This window comes from Protopterus annectens, chromosome 9.part0, assembly GCF_019279795.1.
Source record: "Protopterus annectens isolate FY-2018-M chromosome 9.part0, PAN1.0, whole genome shotgun sequence".
NCBI lineage: Eukaryota > Metazoa > Chordata > Ceratodontiformes > Protopteridae > Protopterus > Protopterus annectens.
Genome location: NC_056743.1, coordinates 1,744,211,418 through 1,744,235,145, shown reverse-complemented (window position 1 = coordinate 1,744,235,145; position 23,728 = coordinate 1,744,211,418). Strand labels below are relative to the sequence as shown.

General features: G+C 39.5%; 1 protein-coding gene across 1 annotated transcript in view; it reads right to left on the bottom strand.

Annotated features, from left to right (window-relative positions):
- Nucleotides 1-17,505: 17,505 nt before the first annotated feature.
- Nucleotides 17,506-23,728, bottom strand: part of YIPF2 (Yip1 domain family member 2) — a 297,545-nt gene continuing 291,322 nt past the window's right edge. The window contains exon 10 of the mRNA XM_044082337.1: nt 17,506-17,587. The gene's annotated coding sequence lies outside the window, so the exon portion shown is untranslated. The remainder of the gene's footprint in view (nt 17,588-23,728) is intronic.

Below are 23,728 nucleotides of genomic sequence, written 5' to 3'. Positions count from 1 at the left end.
AAGCAGGAGTGTCCTCTTTTCCCTTTATTTGCATTATATTTAGAACTTTTGCCAAAGAAAATAAGGGACTCAGAAATTCAAAGATACAATTGGTATGGTAGTCAAGGAAAGCTGGCTCTATTTAGAGATGATACTATTTTAAACCCGAAAAAAAAAAACAGAAAGAGAAATTACAGTGTTGTGGAACATTTTGAGATCGTTTCATGTGTTTTCAGGATACACAATTAATGAAGTTAAATTAAAGGCAATAGTGGTAAACTATGTACCCACACACAAATTGATTCAGCAATATCTACATTTATGGGGATATGATAAAATTAAATACTTACAGGAGTATGGGTTAAAAATTAATCCAGTGTGGCAGCTAAGGATATGTGGGAAGAGGCTAAACAAAAGATAATACAAAACCTGAGAAATTGGAAGCTCTGTTATCTGGATATGGATAGTAAGATACAAGCAGTCAAAATATTTTAGTCCCTTTAGTCTTAGGCACATTTTATCTGGGAGGGGAAAACAGCAAGACTGAAGTGGGATAAGATGATTCTTCCAATAGAACAAGGCAGTGCGGGATTATCCAATCTGAAGGGGCATTTCAGAGCTACATAGTTATGGCTCCTATACATAGCAGAAGGTGGTCCTCTGCCATAAACAAACTCTACAACAGAAGAAAGAAACTGTTGCAAAAAAGAGTAAAATCCCATGACTGGAGGAACTCCCTGGTCAACCTCAGTAAGAAGCTGAGATCCCTCATAAAATCCTCCAAAGCTAGTCACGAAAACAAAATTGCCACTGACTCTAAAGACAACCACAAGGCATTCTATAGCTATGTCAAGAATCTAAATGGGAACACTCAGATCTGCTCTGAGTTACAGCACAATGGCACTAAATATACAGAACCAACTGATATTGCCAACATCTTAGCAGATAGGTTCAGTGCTAACTTTACCCCCTCTCAACCCCTAGAGGGCCCATCTCTATACCGGAAGAATGCAAAGTTCCTATAATCACGGCTGCACAGGTAAAAAACACACTCTCCAAAGCCAAGAACACAGCATACATGGGACCTGACAATATCCCAGGCTGCGTTCTACATGAACTACAGAATGAACTGGCACCCTACCCAAGTACCGTGTTCAATCATAGCCTCACCTCAGGCTTTGTACCCACTGAATGGTGCACTGCGATGGTTATCCCACTCCACAAAGGGGGAGCCACGACGGACCCCAGGAACTACCACCCCATAAGCCTGACGAGCCTGGTCTGCAAGGCCATGGAACGTATCATTGTGGAACTCATAAACAAAGACATTGATAATCTCCAAACTCTGAACCCTACCCAGTTTGGATTTGTAAAAGGCAGATCATGTCTCCTAAACCTGATTGACTTCTTTGAAGCAGTCACCAAAGCCATAGATGAGGGTAAAATGGTTCACACAGCTTATCTAGATCTCGCCAAGGCTTTCGACACCATCCCCCACTCTGGAATTATAGATAAGCTCACTAAACTAGGTATAAATCCCTATGTCACACAATGGGTTGCCAACTGGCTCATGGACAGAACCCACACTGTGAAAGTAGCGGATTCCAAATCAGACATCAGACCAGTGACAAGTGGAGTACCACAGGGTTCAGTCCTGGGCCCTCTCCTGTTTGGTATCTACTTCTCTGAGGTGCAGGCCAACACGGAAGGTCTTTGGCTAACAAAGTTTGCAGATGACTGCAAACTAGGAGCCATAATCGAAACTCCTAACGATGTGGACAAACTACAAAAGGGCCTCACTAAGACAGATACTTGATGTCAAAGCCATGGCCTGAAGCTCAATGCCAAAAAGTGTATTGTCATTCCCTTTGGTAAAAACTCTGTACCCATGAACTACCACATAGCTGGTAGTCTACTTAATGCCGAAAATGTGATGAGACCTTGGGACACAGGTGGCAGTAGTCTCTCCTTTGATAATCACATCGCCACAGTGGTCAGGAAATCCTTCTACATGGCTCATCTCATCACAAAAGGATTCTCATCCAGAAAAAAAGAGGTCATTGTTCCCTTCTACTCATCACTCATTAGACCCATTATAGAGTACAACGCCCCTTTTGGTATGTACCTCACAAGACATCTACAACAACTGGAAAGACCACAGAAATACCTCACAAAGAGGATTACTGGCCTCAAACAGATGCCCTATGCAGACTGTCTCAAAAAACTACAGCTTTACTCCATCGCATATCGCCTACTCAGAGGCGATCTCTGCCTAACATACAAAGCTATGTCAAACCCAGAGCTGTTGGACATGCTCCACTTAAAGAAATCCCAATCCCTCCAAGCTACATGCTCTATGGACCTAAACCTTGTCACCACAATAAACAGAACATGCTAGAGGGATAGAGTCCTGTCCAAGAGACTTCCCATACTCTGGAACAGACTACCTATCTATGTCAAACAGAGCTCCTCATTAGCACTCTTCAAGAAAAATCTTGATGATTGGATGGGAAATGGGAAATTCACCCGGGGGATCACTTCTGTGGCTCTGCTCGACAGGGGCACAAGAAAATAATTTTCTTGGGTGGCGAAAGCCAGGGTACATTTTTTGGCTAGGCTTGGATGGGCCCCTAGGGCCGATAGCCTAGTACCTACCTATGAACCTATAAGCAAAAACTTGTAATTCAAAGTGGAAAGGGATGATATAAAGTACAGTTGTGTACCTACCATAAATGTAGATGTTTAAGTGTATTCACTGTTGCAGTCATTACACTTGGGTTATCCTGCTGGAAGGCTACCCGCAGTCGGCCTGAATTCCAAAGTCCTGGTCCGGCGTCGGTTGCTGTTGCCTCATCCCTGACGTCAGTGCGCCAGGGGTATATAAGATGCAGCCAACGCCATTTTCTTCAGTTTTTCTTGCCCCAGATGTCAGGTACCCCAAAAGGGTAGGCTAAAAACATTGCTTATAAAAGCATGCACTAAAATAAACAATACCTTCATCTATAAGGAAACACACCACATAGGTTGTATAGAATAGAGAAGTACAGACAAGTCCCAGCAAAGAAAAAGGGGGATGGTGGGTGGGTAACCTGGACTGCAACAGTGAATACACTTGAACATCTACATTTATGGTAGGTACACAACTGTACTATGTTCATCTTGTTTCACTGTTGCAGTCATTGCACTTGGGTTGAATCCCAAAGTTGAGGCTGGGCGGCTGGGTCTAAACAGAATTAGGAGTGGCTATGAGGCCCTGCAGAACTGCAGTGGCAAAGCCTGCTCTGGATTTAGAGTAAAGAGGTAAGTGGTAGTGCTTGGTAAAAGTGTGCACTGAACTCCAAGTTGCAGCCTCCAAAATTTCCTTGGTTGGTACTCCTCTGAGAAAAGCTGCTGATGTGGCTGCTGCCCTGATAGAATGTGGCCTAATGCCCTTAGGCACTGATTTGCCATGTTGTGCATAGCAGAAACGAATGCAGTGTCCTATCCATTTTGAAATAGTCTGCTTTGAGATCGCCTTTCCTTGTGATCCTGCAGCATATGCCACTAAAAGTTGCTCAGTCTTTCTGAAAGCTTTAGTTTTGTCCAAGTAGAAGCGTAGCTGTCTGTGTATGTCCAAAGAATGCAGTAGTCTCTCCCTCTTATTCTGGGGATTTGGATAAAAAGTAGGCAAATGAATGGTTTGATTAAGAGCCACACTGGATACCACCTTTGGCATAAATGTTGGGTTTGTCCTTAGAGAAACCCTGTCCTAATGGAAAATGATAAAAGGTTCCACTGCCATTAATGCCTGTAACTCTGAGACTCTTCTTGCTGAGGCTATTGCTAGGAGCAGAGCTGTTTTCCATGATAAGAATTTAATCTCGGCTGTACTGGCTGGCTCAAAAAGAGGCAGTGTGAGCTTTTCCAAGACAAAATTGAGGTCCCGTGTAGGTATCGGTACTATCCTTGGGGATCTTATATTTTTGGCCCCTCTGAGGTACTGCCTTAGCAGTGGATTAGAAAAAATAGGTGGTTCCGTATTGTAATGAGCTGAAATGGCAGAGGTGTGGATCTTAATTGATGAGAAGGATAGGCCTTTATCCAGCATCTCAGTTAGGTATTGTAAAATCTGAGGAATATTTGGAACAAGCGGGTCAATTCCTTGTGCCCAATTCCAAGCACAGAATCTCTTCCATTTTTCTGCATAACATTTTCTGGTACTGGGCCTCCTGGCTTCCAAAATAACATCCATAACTGCTTTAGAGAGAGTTGTGTTCTGAGTGGTTATATTATTTGCCAAGCAGCCAGGTTTAAGGTTCTGAGTTGGCTGTGCAGGATCTGATTGTTTTGTTGGTTTGAAGATGAGGAATTTGAGGTAAAGTCCAGGCTGGGCCTTGAGACAAGCTCTTCAGGATTGGGTACCAGTGCTGGCGTGGCCAGTCTGGGGCAATCAGAATCATTTTTGGCTTCTCTTGTCTGACCTTTAGGAGTACCTTGGGGAGGAGAGGCAGTGGAGGAAAGGCATATACTGTCAGGGATTTCCAGCTGAATGATAGAGCATCCACCTTCCATGCTTGTGTGTGATAGGTCCTGGTGTAGAATCTCTGTAGTTGGCAGTTGTGAGGGGAGGCAAATAGATCTATGTCTGGGCATCCCCATTTCCTTGTTATCATACTGAAGACTGAAGGGTCTAGTTTCCACTCATGCGGGTCCATGAGGTTTCTGCTTAGTTCGTCTGCCAGAGTATTTGTCTTTCCTGGCAGGAATTTTGCTTGCAGATGCACTTGATAGGTCAATGCTGTGCTCCACAAAGTCATGGCTTGCCTGCAGAGGGGGTAGGAATGTGTGCCCCCTTGCTTGTTTATGTACCACATGACTATAGTACTGTCCATCCTTAGCAGTAGTTGTCCTGGATGGAGTAGATCCTTGAAGGCTGTCAGGGCATTCTGTACAGCTAGCATCTCTTTCTGATTGATATGTAGATGCATTTGGCTTGTGGGCCATGTGCCCTGAATACATTTTCCTGCCATGTGTGCCCCCCAGGCATAATCCGATGCATCTGTTAGAGTCTGCCTGGCTGTGGTAAAATTAATGGCTGTCCCTTGTTGTGGTGACAGGCCAGTGCCCACCATCGAAACCCCTGTTGCAGGCAGGGAATGAGGATGACTGTTTCCAGGCTGTGGCAATGTTGAGTCCAAACACTTTTTAGGTACCATTGTACCTTCCTCATATGCAGTCTTGCATATGGAATTAGCAGAATGCAGAATGCCATGAAGCCCAAAGCCTGCAGAAGTTTTCTTGCAGATAACTGGGTTTTTGTGGCCAACATTTTGAAGTAAGAAGTCAGTTGCCTTTGTCTGGCGTGAGATAAGCCATCTGGGCAGTTGTAATTAAGCTTGCACCCAGGAATATTATCTCTTGAGAGGGTACTAGTTTTGATTTCTTTTTGTTTACTGTGTACCCTAGGGAAATCAGTAATCTTTTTACAAATGCCAGATGCTTTAGTAGAATGTCTGTTCTCTGCTTGAATAAGGCAGTTGTCCAAGTAGGGATATATTTGAATTCCTCTTTGTCTGCAAAATGCAATTACTGGTGCCAGGCATTTTGTGAAGACCCTGGGCATAGTAGATAAGCCAAAGGGCAGTGCAGAGAATTGGTAGTGCATTGAGCCAGCTATGAATCTGAGGTATCTTCTGCAAGATTGCCTGATTGGTACATGCAGGTATGCCTCTTTGAGGTCCAAAGTTACGAGCCAAGCCTTCTTGCCCAGCATGGGCAGAAGTTGCTGCAGTGTTAGCATTTTGAATTTTGGAATGTCCAGAAAAGTATTTAGAATAGACAGGTCCAGTATAGGTCTCCATGCTTTGTCCTTTCTGGGTACCAAGAAAAGCCTTGAGTAAAATTCTTGTCCCTGTTCTTGCTGTGGTACTCTCTGAATAGCCCTCATGTCTGTGAGAGATGAAATTTGCTTTTGTGCCTCTGCCCATTGATTGTGTGGTAGGTCTGGCATACCTTTTGCCTTTGGAAGGGTGTGAAAGTGGAACCTGTAGCCCTGAGAAACATATTCAGTACCCATTTGTCCTGGGTGATCATGTGCCAATTTTGTGAGAAAAGTGCTAGCTTTCCCAAGGGTGCTGCCAAAAGACAAGTGCTTGGCATTGGGAAGTCATTGGGACTGTTTCCTATATGGTTGTGATTTGTCTTCTCCACTTTTGGAGGTAGAAGCACCCCATTGTTTAGGTCTGTATGAGCTTTGGGGCTGAGATCTGCCTCTAGGGCATCTGTATTGGCCTCTTTGTGGCCTGTCTGACAATGGAAAGGACCAATTTTTAGAAGGTCAGTTCCTGCTAAATCTGGGTGGTTGAACCTGTATGAAATCCTTTACAGTCTGCATAGATTTCGCTTTATCCTCCATTTTCTTTGACACCTCTTCTGCCTTAACACCAAACAAAGTATCATGCTGTAATGGTGCATCCAATAATTTTGCTTTAACATGATCAGGCAGTCTGTTTCTTTAACCAAGCATGCCTTCGAATGACAGAGCCTGTAACTGCGGCCCAGCAAGAGGCTAGTGAATCAAAACCACATTGCAAAGTATGCTTTCCCACTTGTTCAGCCGCATGCAATAAATCCTGCATTTCCTTGTTTTCAGGACATTCAGTGTTTGTCAGCATTTTCTGTTTAAGCTGAGACATTAGGTATTGCTAATATTTACGCATATGAAACTGGCAATTTAAAGCCCTTACAGCTGAAGTAGCAGAGGTGTAAACTTTTTTCCCCCCATCTGTCCAGTGCTCAAGAATCCCTATCAGAGTGAACAAGGTTTTTTGCAGTGGAAGCCTTTGACCCCTTTGGGACCCTGAGATATAGTCTCTGGGTCAGCAGCAGGGTTTTTATAAAGAAATTTATGTGAATCTGGAACCCTGTAGTACCTATCTGGCTTAACTGGTGCAGGGGGTAAAGAATCAGGAGACAGACTGGACTCTGAAAACACATCATCTATAATGTCTAGTACAGGTGGAATAGCAAGAGGTCTGTGCTGAGGTAATAAAAGAAAGTCTCTGAGCCTTTTCTTGGATTCTGAATAATCTTGGCTCTCCCAGTGGAAATGCTCCCTCATGGTGTGCAGGGTTTCCCCAAAAGAATAGTCCTCAGGAGGAGAGGCTGAAGGGATAGATTCTTCAGCATCAGAGTCCTCATAGGTCGGAAGAGAGTATCCCTGTTCTGAAGAGGAATCAGATGAAATGGAAACCTGATCAGAGGAATCATAGTCAGTGTCTTGCCTAGGCCTTTTATCAGGAGGGGGATGGGAACCCCTGATCAAAGTAATTAGGTCTTCGGACATTTTTAGCCTCTGTTTCTTAGGCATGGATGACTGTCCAGGAGAATGCTGTACTTGTTTCTTTGCCTTTAAAGGTGTTTTAGACTTTGTCTTGGATGCTGAAGTTGGCTTGATAGAAAGCTGTGTAGGTCTGAAAACACCCTCAGAAGCTGATGCCTGCTCAGCGGCTCCGGACCCATCTGAGGGATTAGTTTCCATAGGCCCAATACCTTGAGTTTCCAGAGGCCTAGCTGTCTCCACGTGGGAGTCTGAGGCGGCCTGTGGCTCTGAGGTAGCGGGTGTCAGGGGCTGCGAAAGCGCCTCACTGAGAACCGGCGACTGGCCTAGAAGAATCTTTGTCGTCGGTTCTGGACCTTGGATGCCTGTCCTTTTCTTTTTCCTTGTGCTTTTTATGTACTCTGGTCATCGGCTGTTCTGATGGCATTATATAGTTAAACCTTCGGCCAAAGTAATGAAATGCAAAATCGTACCGACGCTTAATAGTGCGTTGGTTAAATCTAGTGCAAAACCGTCAACTAGCAACGTCGTGGTCAGAGCCTAAGCAAGGAGTACAGTAAGAATGAAAATCCTTATGAGGTATTTGCTTCCCACAAGAAATACAATGGTTAACTTTTACTGACATCGGTCTGGAGCAAAAAAAAAGTTTCCCCAACGGGGTACTTAGCTTTATTGAAGACTTCAGATATGAAATTCAATTTCGAAAATCTCAGGAGTCGGCCGACTGGCATGTGCAAACTGCTTTTGCTTCGGGCACCGCACGGCAAGAAAGACTGAAGAAAATGGCGTCGGTTGCATCTTATATACCCCTGGCGCACTGACGTCAGGGATGAGGCGACAGCAACCAATGCCAGACCAGGACTTTGGAATTCAGGCAGACTGCGGGTAGCCTGCCAGCAGGATAACCCAAGTGTAATGACTGCAACAGTGAAACACGATGAACATCAGGGGGAAGCTCAAGAAACAAGGAGGACTGGGATTTTGGATGCAGATCCTTAAGGAGAATAACAATAACCATACAGACATTCATAAAGTAGCAGAAAGTATTCTAAGAATGAAGCCATCATGTGAATGGAGAAATGAGATTCTGCTGATAAGGATGACTGCAGTTAGGGATACAGACAAGAGGCAAGAGGGGACTGGAATTTATTGGAGGAAACTGGGAAAATAACCAAGGTATTGAGAGCAAATAATTAGACAGTGAAAGATAATAGAATAGGAAGAGGCAAATAATTTATTTGGACTGCAGGCTAGGGATTGCCTTCCCGATCAAAGATTCATATCAGAGTATAGGCAAAAAGAAAGAAATAGGGTAATTTTAAGTGTAAGCCCAATGCTTTATATTTGTTAGTCCCTCCAAATAATTTGTGTTACTTCTTAACCATATCTCCCTTTCATTTCCACCATATTTTTAAACTCAAGTTTTATTTTACCACACACCCTAGCTACATTTTCAAAAGAAATTTCTATCATCTGTAACAACTCCTGAATAATTTCCACCACCCATTCCTTAAATTCCTCTCTTATCAACAGACAGGTGGGAAAGCTCTAGTGTTTCGTTTTTATTTCATTACCTTGTGTTTTTATTTTAGTTATTATGGATGCATAATCTGAAATAGTTATTGGGTGGGTATTAAGACCTTTAATTAAATGCACACTTCCTGTGAAATGTAAATTATGTATAACCTAGCCCAGTTTTTGTATTTTGGGGAATAATAGGTAAATTCACTCTGAACTACTAGTACTGAATTGACATCTTCCAATCCAAATATTTTCATAAAGTTCTTTACAAATGTAAACTCCTATGTTATAGTTTCCTTTCTGGTCCCCTCAGACATATCTTCACTGTTGCAAATCAAGTACCATTCCCCACCTATAAAAATATTCATTGCTGAAATAAAGGCATCTCAGTGTAATCCTACTCCCTTGCCAGTAGCCCCCTAGTACTACAAATCGACCACTGTCTTTTTTTATCCTCTTCTATTACTATTGGAGCTCCTCTTGCAATTAATATAAGTACTCTTCTCTTCCTTTGCCCCAGGTATTCCACTGAATAATCATCCTGGAAACCTTTATCAAATTCAGATGTTCAGTTCTTTCCAAGTGTGTCTCCTGTAGCATAGCTATTTGCACTCTACATTTTTAATAGAGTTAACTACTCTTTTTTGAATTTATCTGTGAGACCATTAACATTTAAGGACATTATAGAAAGCATCATATTCTTGAGAAATTATTGTCCCCACCTTTTATGTACAATAGATTTTTTGTTAAATGTCTAGTTCCAGCTTTTGTTTCAGGCATGTACTGTTTGGCAGTTTAATCTTTTATACCCTTGTTTCTTGTCATCTCTATTTCAGCCTATGGCACATCTTATCGAACTTTTTGTTTTACTGAAAATCCTCAAACAAAAATACACACATACTCATAATATCCCCCTAAAAATCTATTAACTTAATAATAGCAGACAAAATTATGTACATCTTCAAAACTGAAGTTTTACCCTCCTAACAAGAACAAATGTCCGAACTAACAGACAGAAATACAGATTTGAGCTACCCTAAAAGAAGGGTTATCCATGCTAAGACACATAGTACAGCCTGTGGTTCTATTAAATGTTGTCTGGCTTTGTCTTATCTTTATAGCTTTCTCAGCTGGGAAAAAAATTGAATGCCTTCAGAAAACATTTTTTCCAAGCTATTTCACTTTGTCAGATTGTGTCCTAGAGACATAAGAACCAGACACAAAACTGTTCACCAGAAAAAATGCCTTATAATGTTCAATATTCTTTTTCATTTACTTGTTTGCTCTTAAAACTTGCTACTAGATTAAGCTAATGCCCTTAACCCAGTCATTCCCTTATGTAAGAATGATCAGTAAAAACAAAATGAAAACTCCAGCAAAGCTAGAACCTCCACTGAGTGACCTACCAAACCTCGTGTATCAGAGGCACATGGGATATATGCAAATGACCCTTATAAACATCAGGTGTTTCAAAAAAACACACCAATTTCTCTTTTGTCATGCTTTTTTAATCAGATTTTTTTTTTTTTACATCGCAGTGGCAACATTTCCTAAAACTGAACAAAGAGAAAGAGAGAAGAAGGGAGAAAGAAACAAAAACAAAAAAAAAACAAGACTACCTATTTAGATTAGTATCCCTATTGCACTTAAAAATAACTGAAAAAAATAATAAAAATAACTGAAAAAAATACTTTATAGCATGCAAAGAAAATCATGCACCATTTAAATAGTACTATTAAAAATGTAGTTTACTTACAATTAACTTTCTTCCGCCTCTTCCCCTCTCCTTAGTATTTTCCGAACATTAATGACATGAAATAGGGTGTATGCTTTACAGTCCCCTACAAGTTTAACAAAGTCCAATATTTCCAGATTTTTTTTATTCTGTCATGTTTCACAAATAAATTGCTTTGTAATTCTACATTTGTCAATTTCCAAATTACTAATTTTTATTCTCGATATGTTAATGACATGAAGTTGGGCATAAGCTTTAGAGTCCCCTACAAGTTTAACAAAGTCCAAGAAAGTCCAATATTTCCAGACTTTTTTGTTCTTTTCCTGTACCTCACTCAAACCCTGTCTCTGCTTCATGTCCAACATACCCACCCATTCTTCTAGTCAACTCTTATGCTTTTTTTCCCTCTCTCAATGATTTTCTGTTGAAACACTGGAAAAGGTTTCACTTGCACAGTCTCTCTGTGGTTTTTATTACCAGAACAACAAAAAGCAGAATCTCCCATTTCACAGCTCAATTTTTGTTGGTCAAACTTTTGTATTTCTTCCTTAGCATATACTTTATCAAAAAATAATTTTGTTCCTCCAGGGAAAATATCTACAGATAGCTTGTTACAGCAATTTGAATCTCAAGCCTGCTTCTCAACATTCCCTGAATAGTAGAATACATTTACACTTCTGCCTGTTGTACAATCAGTAGTCATCCACAAACACTCTTCTCTCTCCCACTTTTAGTACTTCATCCTTCTGTTACAGTTTTTCCAGAATCACCTCCTTCTGCTGGTAAGATTGCAGCATCTTGTTTTATCTTCGCCAGGTTTGGAGCATACACAGATGTGCCCTTTCAATTAACAGTTCCTGTTGTGGAATGCTAGTCCAGTTGCTTATTTGTGCTTTCATAAAATAAATAGTCTTCCTTCTAGCTTCTTGGGTACAGCATAAAATCTTAGGTTTTCCCTGTGTGCTGTGTCCTCTAATTCTATTATATTTTGAAACCTCTCTTCTTGTGCAGTCTCATATTCAGTCAGCCTTTTCTTCATTTCAGCCTCTGAGATTTACAGTTTTATCACCTTATCTGAATACCTGTTTAAATATTCTTCCATTTTTTCCAGCCTTTTATTGTTTGAGTTGATATACTCCATCAGGGTTTAATTTATTTTAGTCAAGTATGAGTGTAGTTGCCTTATACTTTCCTCTAGGTTACTGGAAGCTATGGCTGGAGCTTGCACTGCTTTTTTGCTGAAAAGCTATGGTACTTTACCATTCAGTGTTTTTTATCACGTTTTGTAGCCGATTTTCCTTCAGGTTCTCTGTATTTCTTTTTTCCTAGCATCCAGGCAGTGCACTTACTAGCCAGTTTCTGAAATTTACCCAGAACTGTAGATCCATTGGCTCTCTCTGCCAAGTTTCTGTTTTCACACTGGGAGAGCTACAGTTAAGCAGTTACTCAATGTGCAGCCATCTTGGAAATGAAAAGACTGCCTCTCTTGATGGAAAGAAAATACAGCACATAGCTCATTGGCTGTGGTGAAAAGTATGGAGGATGCATCAGCAATCATACCAGTAGATGACTCGGGAGCCAAGTGCTTTGGAGTCTTCAGAGCAGACCCAAAGGTGTTGTGGAACTCAGATAATATTTGGTAGCTTTTTTCTCAAAGTCTTTCTCCCTCTCTTTAGACTTTTCTTTGTCCTACTCCTTCAAGGATCTGGGTTTCTCAACCTTCTTAGCAAGGGGAGAGGAAGAATCAATCCTAAGTAGTAGAAGGTGCGGATGGTCCCACTTTGGTGGGAAGAAGGCCCTTTACAGTAAATCTGTTTCAGCATCCTAGTAATGCCCTGGTACTAAAAGAGACACATGCCTCGCAGCCTGGTCAAGATGGGCTACACCCAGACTGTATACACATTAAAAATGTGGGTCCTGTGAGAAACCTTGTACCATGTCTGTCATGGTAAAAGAAAAAAAACAACTATAACTAGAAAGCCACTGCAAATCAAACAATAACTATTGCAATCACAACTACAAAACTTATAAAAAGAGTTTTAAAGGAAAAAATAAGGTAGCCACAATGAAGCAGGGAGAAAAACAGGAGAAAAATCTCCTGAAAAAGATTTTGTTTGAACTACAAAAATGGGAGGATAAGGGAGCTACCAGTCAAGGGAACAATTTTAAAATGTAATACAGGCACTTAATGAAAAACTATCACCTATCTACTGATAGAAGATCAGAGCCCTTGCAGACCATGCCTGTTTGAGAGAAGTAGCAAACATGATTTAAGGTATTTTGAGGTACATAAGGAATTATGGGTATGGGAGGAGTCACAGCTCTGGATCCACAGTTTCAAAAAAGTTGAAAAGGGAGGATCTGATAACCCAGTAATTGAATGGGACAAAAATAGACCACACTGAATCCAAGACCATACTCAAGAATGACTAAATTTATGTCTCCTTTGCCAAAAGGCAGTTTTGGTTACAAGGTCAAAAAATGTAAACAATTTTTAGTTAGCTGACTACATAGAATGTTTAAGGGTAAATATGTCAGACTTCTTGACACTGTTCCAAGGATCTCCAGAAGAGTGGGTGTCATCCCCATCACTTTCCTCTTTTTTAATTTCTCCACATCTTTTGAGTTTCTAATACCATGAAGGGAATGGACCCTATTCCTAAGTCAATGTACAATTAAAGTTCATGAAATTAGTATTGTTTCAATCTTTGATGTCAGCCAAAAGTGCTCTTCACAACACACACAGTGTGCACACTAATGACTCCTGCAATTCGTACAGGGTTACGTGTATTGGTAAAATATCTAAATATGATTGTAGATTCTTTTTTATAAGACCCGTTGCTCCTACTACTATTAGAACTGTCTGGGTATCTTTCTTCCACATTGCTCTCATGTCTGCCTGCAGATCATGATACTTTGTGTCTCTCTGTATGCAAGACACTGTAGTAACTGGGTGTAGCAATTTCAATGATCAATGGTAATTTTGTCTTCTTTTCATGGACCACTATATCTGCTTTGCTAGCATTTATCTTTTGAACTGTTGGTAATGGGTGATCCCATGTGATGTAAGCTTCATAATTTTCTAGGATGCTTTGCAGTTCATGTTTCAGTGTTTTTTCAGCTACTTCAATACCATAATGTTTGCACAATTCCCAATGCAACAGTCTTGCCAGATTATTATGCCTTTCAGTATACAGTCCTTCTGCCATTAGTATGTCACAACCAGCAACGAGGTGTGCAACAGTTTCCAATTTGGTTTTACAAAACCTATATTTGTCTTTCTCCCACATGTTCAATGGACATTGTAAACAAGTGTGTATGTAGCCCACTATCTTGGGCTGCCAATGTTAACCTTTCATCTCTTGGTATGAATTTGCCTCTCCTCAACTATTCCTGCATTTGTTCCTGATCAACATGAGGTTCTTCCAGAAGTTTTCTACACTTGCAACTATATTTATGCATTTTCCACATTTCTTGCCTTTTTATCTGGTCCTTCACCTTACATTCTTTCATTTTTTGGCACATTCAGTTGCTGCCTAATTTTTATCTACTTCTGGTTTGATTTCCATTCCTGCTCATCATCAATGAAGAGAAGATGCAAAGTCTTTACGCTTTGTTGTTTTCTAGGAGCCAAATTATAGCCATGCCCTAAGCTGTTAGGTAGACAGCTTAACAGGTTATATGCAAGGCAGAATAGCAGCAATGACCAAGAGTCACCTTGGAATATCCCCCATTGAATTTTTATCCTTGGGATAATAATTTATTCTTTATCATGGCTTAATTGCAAAGTGGTCTGCCACTGTTTCATGGTCTTTAGATGATACATGTGGAGTAGCTACTTAGTCCTCTCTTGCTATCTCTACAAGCTAGATGTTATCTATAGGTCCAGGCCTTTACTATGGATGTGCAAGATGTTCCCTTGAGAAAGTTTATTTAAGAAGATTAGCTTAAGACTCCGTCCTGATGTTGCACAGCATTGTCAGCTATCAATCCTCCATCTTATGGAATTGAGCTTATGCAAACCCTAAACAATTAACTTTATCATGTTCCCATAAATATGGATATTGCTGAACCAATTAGTTTTGTGGGTATATAATTTACAGCTATAATGTCTGTCCTGTCTTCATTAATTTTATGCTCTAAAAGGACTTGAAGCCGTCTCAAAATGTTCAACACCAAAATGTTGTTTTCTTTACCAAGTACAAAATAATATCTACAAATAAAGCCAACTTTTCTTGATTACCATACCAATTATATCCTTGAATTTCCGAGTCCCTTATTTTCTTTGCTAATGGCTCTAAATATAAATTAAATAAAGGAAAAGTGGGCACTTCTGCCTAGTTCCTCTGTTCAAACAACTTACTGGAGAGGAACCCTCCCACTTTAATTCTTGTCTCCAATCCCTCATACATCCTACTAATTAACCTTTTACTGAATCAAGGATTGCAAATGCTTCATTGCTCTACTCATAACTTTCCAGCTTACTTTGTGGAAACCTTTCTCTGCATCATGGCCCTCCAGCAATAGCAGTACTTTGTGCTTCCCTCTGAATAATCATTGTTATATTAAGGGTATCAAATGTTTCCCACCCCTTCACAAAACCGCACTGATCTATATCTATAAATTTTAGCTACACCTTTGAAATTCTTTTTGCTAGTATAAACATAAACACTTTAGAATTATGGTTTAAAATTGAAATGGGTCTACACAAAGCTGGGTCTGATCAGTCTTTACCATCTTTGTGTAATACAGCCTACACAGCTTTCTTCATTTTAAAATACTATTAGGCAAACTCTTCCCAATCTTTATCACCTTCTGCCATCCTACCTTACAAACTCCCACATGAATACCATCTGTTCCTGGAGACCTCTCTGCTGATTGATTATACATCACTGTTTTTATCTCATTTCCTCTTAACTATTAGTTGTTGGGCCTCATCTTCATCTAACCTTGGCATAATTAAGTCTTTCATACATATTTCCATTTGTGCTCTTTCTTGCTTTCCACATTCCTCTGCTTTATAAAAATTTTCATAAATTTCTGAAATATCTCAAATACCTCTCTCTGGTTATTTTTCTTGTTAGAGGTTTTTAAGTTTGGTGATAACCTTTTCTATTCTGTTGCCTAAGTTGTTGTACTAAAGGTTTTTGTGCTCTGGAGTTTTCAAAAAATAGTTGTTTAATAGCAATCTTTATAAACCCATATTGTATAAATATTCTCTTATTTTCTTGTTAGCACTCTTCAGTTACTCCGTTTCTTACGCTGCGAGATTCCCCTTATTCTGCAATACTTTAACCTTTGTCAGCCCCTATAAATAATTATTATTACTTCTTAACCATATTTCCCTCTCTTAATTCTACCCTACTTTTAAACTCCATTTTAATTTTATCCCACTCAGGAGTATTCCTTCTGAAAATAATTCTGACTTTTCTATTAACTCTTGAATAAGTTCCACTCCCCCATTCCTTGAATTCCTCTCCTTTTGACAACTAGGTGAGAAAGTGCCAGAGCATTTCTAGCATCTCTGACGTCCACTAGGGCATTCTCATGTGGAACAAGATTGTAAGACATGTGGCAGGCACTGTGCAACAGTTGCTAGCACACACTACAACCAAGAATGTAGTACAGTATTTGTTTTAATCTATGAAGCCTCAAATGAATGATGGTTCTGCACTTACAACATTGCACACCCTAACAGCTTGTGCCCATTGCCCTGCCCTAGTTACATACTGCTTAACAATGACTCCATTATGCTTTCTAGTCACAAAAGCAGTTAACAGTTTTTTCCCTTGCAAACTGCAAAACTCTTCCTGTGTAATGCCAGCATTCTAAATGTTGTGTAATGAAAAAGCAAAACTGTGGCCAAATAAAAAAAAAAGTCACCAACTTTTTTATGAACATACTTTAATATATACTTTCCCCTATATTTTTACTTTGTAACAACTTCAGACATAAAAAAAAGTTTACAGAATTTCACAGTATCTGTATACATTTAACTTCATTCTTTTATGTTTTATAAGTAAAAGAAGTTAAAAGCAAGTACTCTTACACTCGGTCCATGTGATTTTGATTAAATACATCAAGTTGAATTTGCAATAAATAAAATTTAGATTCAAGTACAAAAAACTTGTTAAAGCAACAGTCTTAAGTTAGTCCCCCTTGTGAAATTAAATCAGATACTAGCAATTATGTAGAACTTAATTAAATGACAAGAGTTTTGCCAATGGCAAATGTATGTGTGATTTACTGCTAATAATTTCTAAATAAATTCACAATATAACCATTCATTTTTTTATGATTTTCTATTGGAGTAACAAAAGAAAGAAGTGGGGCGCATGTACGTACATTTATGCTTTACAAAAGCACTTATAATAGTGCCTGGGATGTACTACAAAACCTTTCTCACAACACTAGTCCTCTGTCAAGAAACTGCAAGTACACATACTCCACTGTTTCAAAGACATGCTGTTTTGGCTTCAATTTCTTATGGATAAACAACAGGAAAGACAAGAACTGCTGTCACAGTAGTTTACTGCCCAGGATATATGACTAATTGACTGCAGGAAATAGGGCACAGAAACACCAATATCCAGTGGTACAAACGGGCAGTACACTAGTTGCAAATAACTGACCTGAACCATGGGTCTTTTGAGCAGAACTTGTTCATGCTGAATAATTCCCCTTTTTTTCTCTTCTATAGAAGTATTAAAAGCACTAACTCCCACTGATGACATTCTTCCTAATGTCATGAGAATGTCTTCATCCCATGAAACCAACTTGACTCACACAGCCTGAAGGCACATTTTATCAAAGGTGTAACTTATAGAAGTGTTTTGAAAGCCTTCCATCAGTTATAAATTAGATGAATGTATATCACCAATGAGTTCTCCCTCAAACATTTATTTAATAAAATTCTGTACAACTTAAACACAGGTAAACAGACAGAGGAAGATAACAGTATTTCAAATTGTTTTATTAACACTTCTTCCATCAGAATCATATCTCTTTGCTATGTTCATCATCTGGATATGTACCTGTAATTAAAAACATGCATTATTCATCTGGCATGAGGAACAGCTACTCAAACGTATTACAGTTTTGACTTCCACAGCATTCAGTAACTTAACTAGATAAAAGCTCACAATACACTCCTGAAAATAACACACATGTACTCATTGTATAGAGGCCTTCTGCTGCGCATAACTTGCTGACATTTAATCTTCTGGTATTCACAGCTAAGAACATCTCTGAATTTTCTCTCATTCCTGCTCTGGTGCATAAAGTAACATTATACCTTACAACAGGAGAGTGTTCTCAGCCCCATAACACTCAAGGCTGATTGCAGGAGGGGGAAACAGTACATAACTGTATAATACACTATATAGTTACATAACTTTCTGGGAGATCTACTCGCCACCACATGACAGACATGGGGGGGGGAGCAGTGGGACAGTGAGAACCATCCACTGCACAAGGTCAGCATGATTACCTATCACAAATGTGAAACCAGAAATTGTAGGTCACAAGTATATGTTAAGAAAAAAAAAAGTGGTTAAACAAAATTCTGAAATTTGTTGTCGAGCTATTACAATGGTTTTGAAGAGGTACTTTGCTCCCAGAAACACTATAGCCTTGCTACTTTATAACAACCCTGAGGATTACTGCAACTTGGAATGTGGGAATATAGCGGTATCACAACCCAGACTTCACATTAGATGTGCGTTATGTTCATTGACTGTCAATTCACCTTACTGACAAAGAAAAAGGGTGGTTCATTTAATCTAAAACTCATTTGACTGATGCTCATTACAATGAAAAGCAGGAAATGGTATAGAACATGATCACTGGTTTGGTTTTGGAGGACAGGAATTACAATGCAAATCAGTGTTGCTCAGTATTTTTACCATGATGACTCCCTCTATTATGTTGTGGCACCATGTCTAGTTTAACCATGTGCACCAACAGTGACTCAGAGTGTAAGAAGCATTCCTTTTTTCTAAATGGTTGTGTGACTATGGAGTTAGTGCATTTATGTTAAGTGGTGTGGGGGTGCAGGGGGGCTTGCTCCATGCAAAAAAGCTTTTAGAGGTATATTTAGTGTGTATGAAATTGTCAAATGAAATGACCATTGATCAAATGGAGCACTGTTTTTTTTTTCTTGTCGAGTAAATGGAATTGTGACATGGTTAAATATATTCACACTTGTAATCCCACTGATCCAACAACTGCAATTTATGGTCCTTAGAATTTTACTTTACCCTGAGTGTCTATCTCCTACATGTGACCTTGAGGCCTACCGAAGAAGGTCTCTGCTAGAAAGAGTCCCAAGGTATGCAAAACAAATCTGCTTGAAGAACAGAATGAGTTACAGGGAGACATAAATACAATTGCTCAGAAAGTATATTCCTGAAACAATGAAGTATCAAAGGAGAGCCAATTCTTAGAATTATGGTCCAAGAAGTAATGCCTGAGGCAGATGTGAACCTTTAAACAAATACAACTTCAGTTGGAGCACTGGAAGCAGCTATACCTCTGCTCGTATCTGACATAATTTCAAAGACAGGTTCAATGCCTGATGGCAAAACACAATGTCATCAGAGACTCAGAAAGGGTTCACTTAAGTACTGCTAGTCCTTCCCTGGAGAAAAGGAAATACATAAATATGGGAATACAGAACAGTTGTCTTAACACCTACATGTGAAACCGCAGCTGATGGCGATGAACAACTTTTATATATACATGCACTACTTTCAGGTAAAACCAGGGCTGGAGATTAAAGGCTCATCCTTGTCCACCTGCAAAGAAAATATTAACTGACAAGTTTATAGGCAATTTCACTAAAAACTACTGGAAGAATATAGATAAGTACCCAAAACTCCGTGATCCTGTGATCTGAAGTAATGGCAGCCAAGAACAGTCTTCCCAAAGATGAACTTCACAGCCTCCCAAACAAGTAGGTCCAAAAGGTAGAGAGGCACACCTGTCAATCAAAGTCCAAGTCTGAAGGAAGAGAAGAGTTCTTTAAAGTGGCTCTGCATTTATCAGCCATACTGAGCAACAGTTCTGCCCTCCAAAAAGTTGTGATATGCAGCTATATCTGGGAAGTGCACCCTATGATGCAAATCAGACAGATGACTGAAATCAAAATAACCTGCACTCTAACCAAATAAGGAAGCACATTACCGGTTTGCCCAAATGGAGAAACTCTTCCACTTGGCAGAATGTGTCTGATTAATAGGAGGCTTTTTGGCATCTTCTGTTTTCCAACCTCTCCACCCCCAACACACACACATATTTCAATGAAGGATTTAGCAGAAGTAAAGTATCTAAAGGACCAGTCATGCAATAAGGTGGAGTCAGATGTCTCACCTAAGAGGAAACCCTATGGCTTGTACAGGGAAGAGCATAAAAATCACACTGTACTTGGACGTAACAGTAATTGGCTAGTAAGTCTACTTCCTGGATGCCAGGAAAATCTAAATACAGAGCACCTGGGAAAATGTCAGCTACAGAAAGTGCAGAAGAAACACTGACTGGGGAAAGTTCTGTAGCTGTTCAGTAAAAAGCAATGCAACCTCTAGACATAACTTCCAGTAACCTACAGGAAGATATGACAACTGCACACAGAACTGGTTAAAATAAAACACTGCTTTTTATGGCTGGAAACATGGAAGAAGCTTTAAACAGATATCAGATGAGGTTAAAAAGCTGCAAAAAACAGAGGCTGAAATGAAGAAACGGCTGGCTGAATATGAGACTGCTCAGGAAAAGATGCTTCAAAAAATAATAGAATTAGAGGACAGAGGATGTAGGGAAAAGCTGACATTTTCAGCTATACTAGAAAAGCTGGAAGGAAAAGACGGCATTAACTTCATGAAAGCAAAGATAAATAATTGAACTGGTATTTCACAGCAGGAGTTGTTAGTTGAAAGGGCACATTGTGTGTATGCACCAAACCTGGCTATGAGAAAAGCAACCTAGACCTTTAACAGTAAAGATGCAATCTTACCAGCAGAAGGACTTGATTCTGAAAAAAATGTGGCAGGAGGACAAAATACTAAAAGTGGGAGACGGCAGTGTTTCTGGAGAATGATTATTCATTGTAGACCAAGCAGAAGAGGATTAAATTAACTCCACTATTCAGGGAATGTTGACACACGTGTGAGACTGAAACTGCTGTACCCAGCTGTCTTCAAGATATTGTTACCTGGAGGGACAAAATCATTTTTTGATGAAGTACAAACTTAGGAGGAAATACAAAAGTTAGTCCAACAAAAAGTGAGCTGTGAAACAAAAGGAGATTCTGCTGCTTCTTGTTCTGGTAATAAAGACCACACTCTGTTTCAATGGAAAATGTTGGCAAGAAGAAAGGAAGCACAAGAGTTACCTAGAAGAATTGAAAGTGTGCTGGAAATGAAGCAGAGACAGGATTTATAAGATGGGGATGAACAGTAATAAAACCAGTAATTTACTGCAGGATTACAATGCAATAATTATATTTGTAAAATATGACAGAACAAGAAATTCTTGAAATATTGGACATTTTCAGAATTTGTTGGACTTGTGGGGGACACTAAAGTATATGCCCTACTTCATTTCATTAGTGTTTGGAAAAATGCTTTCGGGAGGGGAAGAGAGGGGAGTTAACTGTAAGTAAACTTTTTTTTTCTTAATAGTACTATTATGGTGGTGTATGTTTTTTTCTGCATGCAATAAAGTAACATTTTCTTAGTTACTTTTAAGTGTAATGGGGATTGTAAACAGGTGCTGCTGTTCTTCTCCCCCTTTCTTCCTTGTCTTTCTTCTTGTTCAGTTTTAAAAAATGCAGGCACTGCAGATTAAAAACAGCCTTATTGAAACAGCATGACAAAAGGAAAATTAATGTGCTTTTTCTCACTCTTGCATGGGGAATGACTGATTTAGGGACCTTTGATTTAGTAACAGGTTTTAAGAGAAAGCAAGTAAAGGAAAAAGAATACTGAATATTATGAGGCTTTTTCTAGCAAATGAATGCATGCTTAGTAGCAGTTCTGCATCTGGCCCTCATGTCTCCATGAAAACAATCTGCTAAACAGAAACTGAATATTTGGTTCTCATGTCTCCATAGAGATAATCTGATAAGAAATTAGTCTGGTGGAGAGTGATTGGCTGGGTGGGGGGGGGGGGACCTGGCTAGGAGATAATGTTCTCTGAAAGCATTCAAGGGTTTTCGCAGCTGGGAGAGCTATAAAGATAAGATAAAACCAGTTGGCATTTAGAAACACAGGGTGCACCATGCATCTTAGCATAGATAATCTTTCTTTTATGTTAACTCAAGTTTGAGTATGGCTGTCACTTTGGGACATTTACTTATTTATTTTCTTTGATATTTGTTTACCAGGGTAGTCTGACTGGGTCTACAGAACCTGTTTTCAGCAGAGGCCCGGGGAGAAAAGCTCCACATACAGTACAATACAAATACAGTATACTACAATACAAATGACGTTAGAAATACTATACACAAATAAGTTGAAAGAACAAACTATGTTACAAGATATTACAAAATATATACTACACAGCTAGACAATTCTATTAGAGTTAAAACATTATAAATAATAGTCACTCTCACCACATAGCCTATAGTGTCTAAAATAATAAGTAGATTGTGCAATGTATAATAATGACTGTTACAGTACATGAAAAATAGAAAGTTGGTATTAGTAAGGGAAATAACAGCTAGAAAGTTAGTGATGCAGAAAAATAGAGAGTTAAAGTTAAGAAGAATATAGGCATTACATTCTGAGCAGTAGCTTAAAGATAGGGTATAGAAACAGAGAAAGAGTTAGGAGAGCCTCAGTATCTTGCAGACTATGACAGAGTGAAATGTGACAGAAGAGGAGGATGAGGCTAATGGGGAAGAAGAGGAAAAGCTGAGCATTAAGCAGGCTTTATGCAGGAGCAGAGCCATGTATTTTTGAGATGATTTTTTAAAGGGGCTTTGAAATGGGTTAGGCCAGGCATAAACCTGGTAGCTAGAGGTAGGGAATTAATTCCATAGTACAGAGGCAGAGTATGAATACAGAGAGTGTCCTGGTTTTCTTGTATGTTTTGAGATAGCTAGGAGATTTTTGTCTTCTGATCATAGGGATCGATTTGGTATGTAAGGTGTGATTAGACTGGCTAGTGCAGGGCAGGCAGTAGGCTTGAAATTAAGGTTGTGCAAGGTGGATAGTTGAATAAAGGTAAGTTGGTTGGGGAGTTCAAGCCAGTTTAGTTCTAGTAGTGGTTTACAATGGTGTGTGTGACATTTATAGTTTGTGGCAAACTTTGCAACTTTGTTGTAGCACTGTCCATCTTGCTTAGGGTGGAAGTTTGTAAGTTAGGACAGGAGCACTGTAAAGAACGGAGGGAAGTAAAAATGTTTTTGCAAGGGTAGTTTTAGTTTCTGCAGTAAAGAAATGTTTGTTTCTATACAAGAGTCCCAGTTTTTGATAGGTTTTCTTTAGATGTTGCTATTTGTTCTTATTATGAGGGCAAAACGTCAACATTTGAAGATGTCACAGTTTTGTGTGTTAATACTAAATTAATAGGTTTTAAAGGGTATGTTTTTTTTTTTTTTTGAGGGCTTTCAAAAAACAAAAGGTTATGTAAGATGTTAACATAGCCTCAAATACATATGACAAGAAACAACTACATAAAAGCTCAACCTGACAAACAGTTTATAGGTTCACAGGTAGGTACTAGGTTATCTGCCCGAAGGCATTTATAAGCCTAGCCAGAGTGTGTCGGCTTTAACCGCCCCATTGATTAATTAACTGATCTTCTGTCAAGCAGAGCCAATGAAGTGATCCCAGGGGTGTATTTTCTGTTACCCATCCACTCCTCAAGGTTTCTCTTGAAAAGCGTTAGTGAGGGGCTCTGCCTGATGTAATGTGGAATTTTGTTCCAAAGCATGGAGAGTCTCTGTGACAGGAATCTATCCCTCCAGCATGTTCTATTTATTGTTGTGGCGAGGTTTAGCTTATTAGAGTGCGTGGCTCGCAGTGACTTGGATTTCTTTAGGTGGAGCATGTCCATCTATTTGTGTTGGACATGACTTTGTAAGTCAGGCAGAGATCACCTCTGAGTAAGCAATATGCCACTGAGTACAGCCGGATTTTTTTCAGTCGGGCTGCATAGGACATATGTTTGAGACC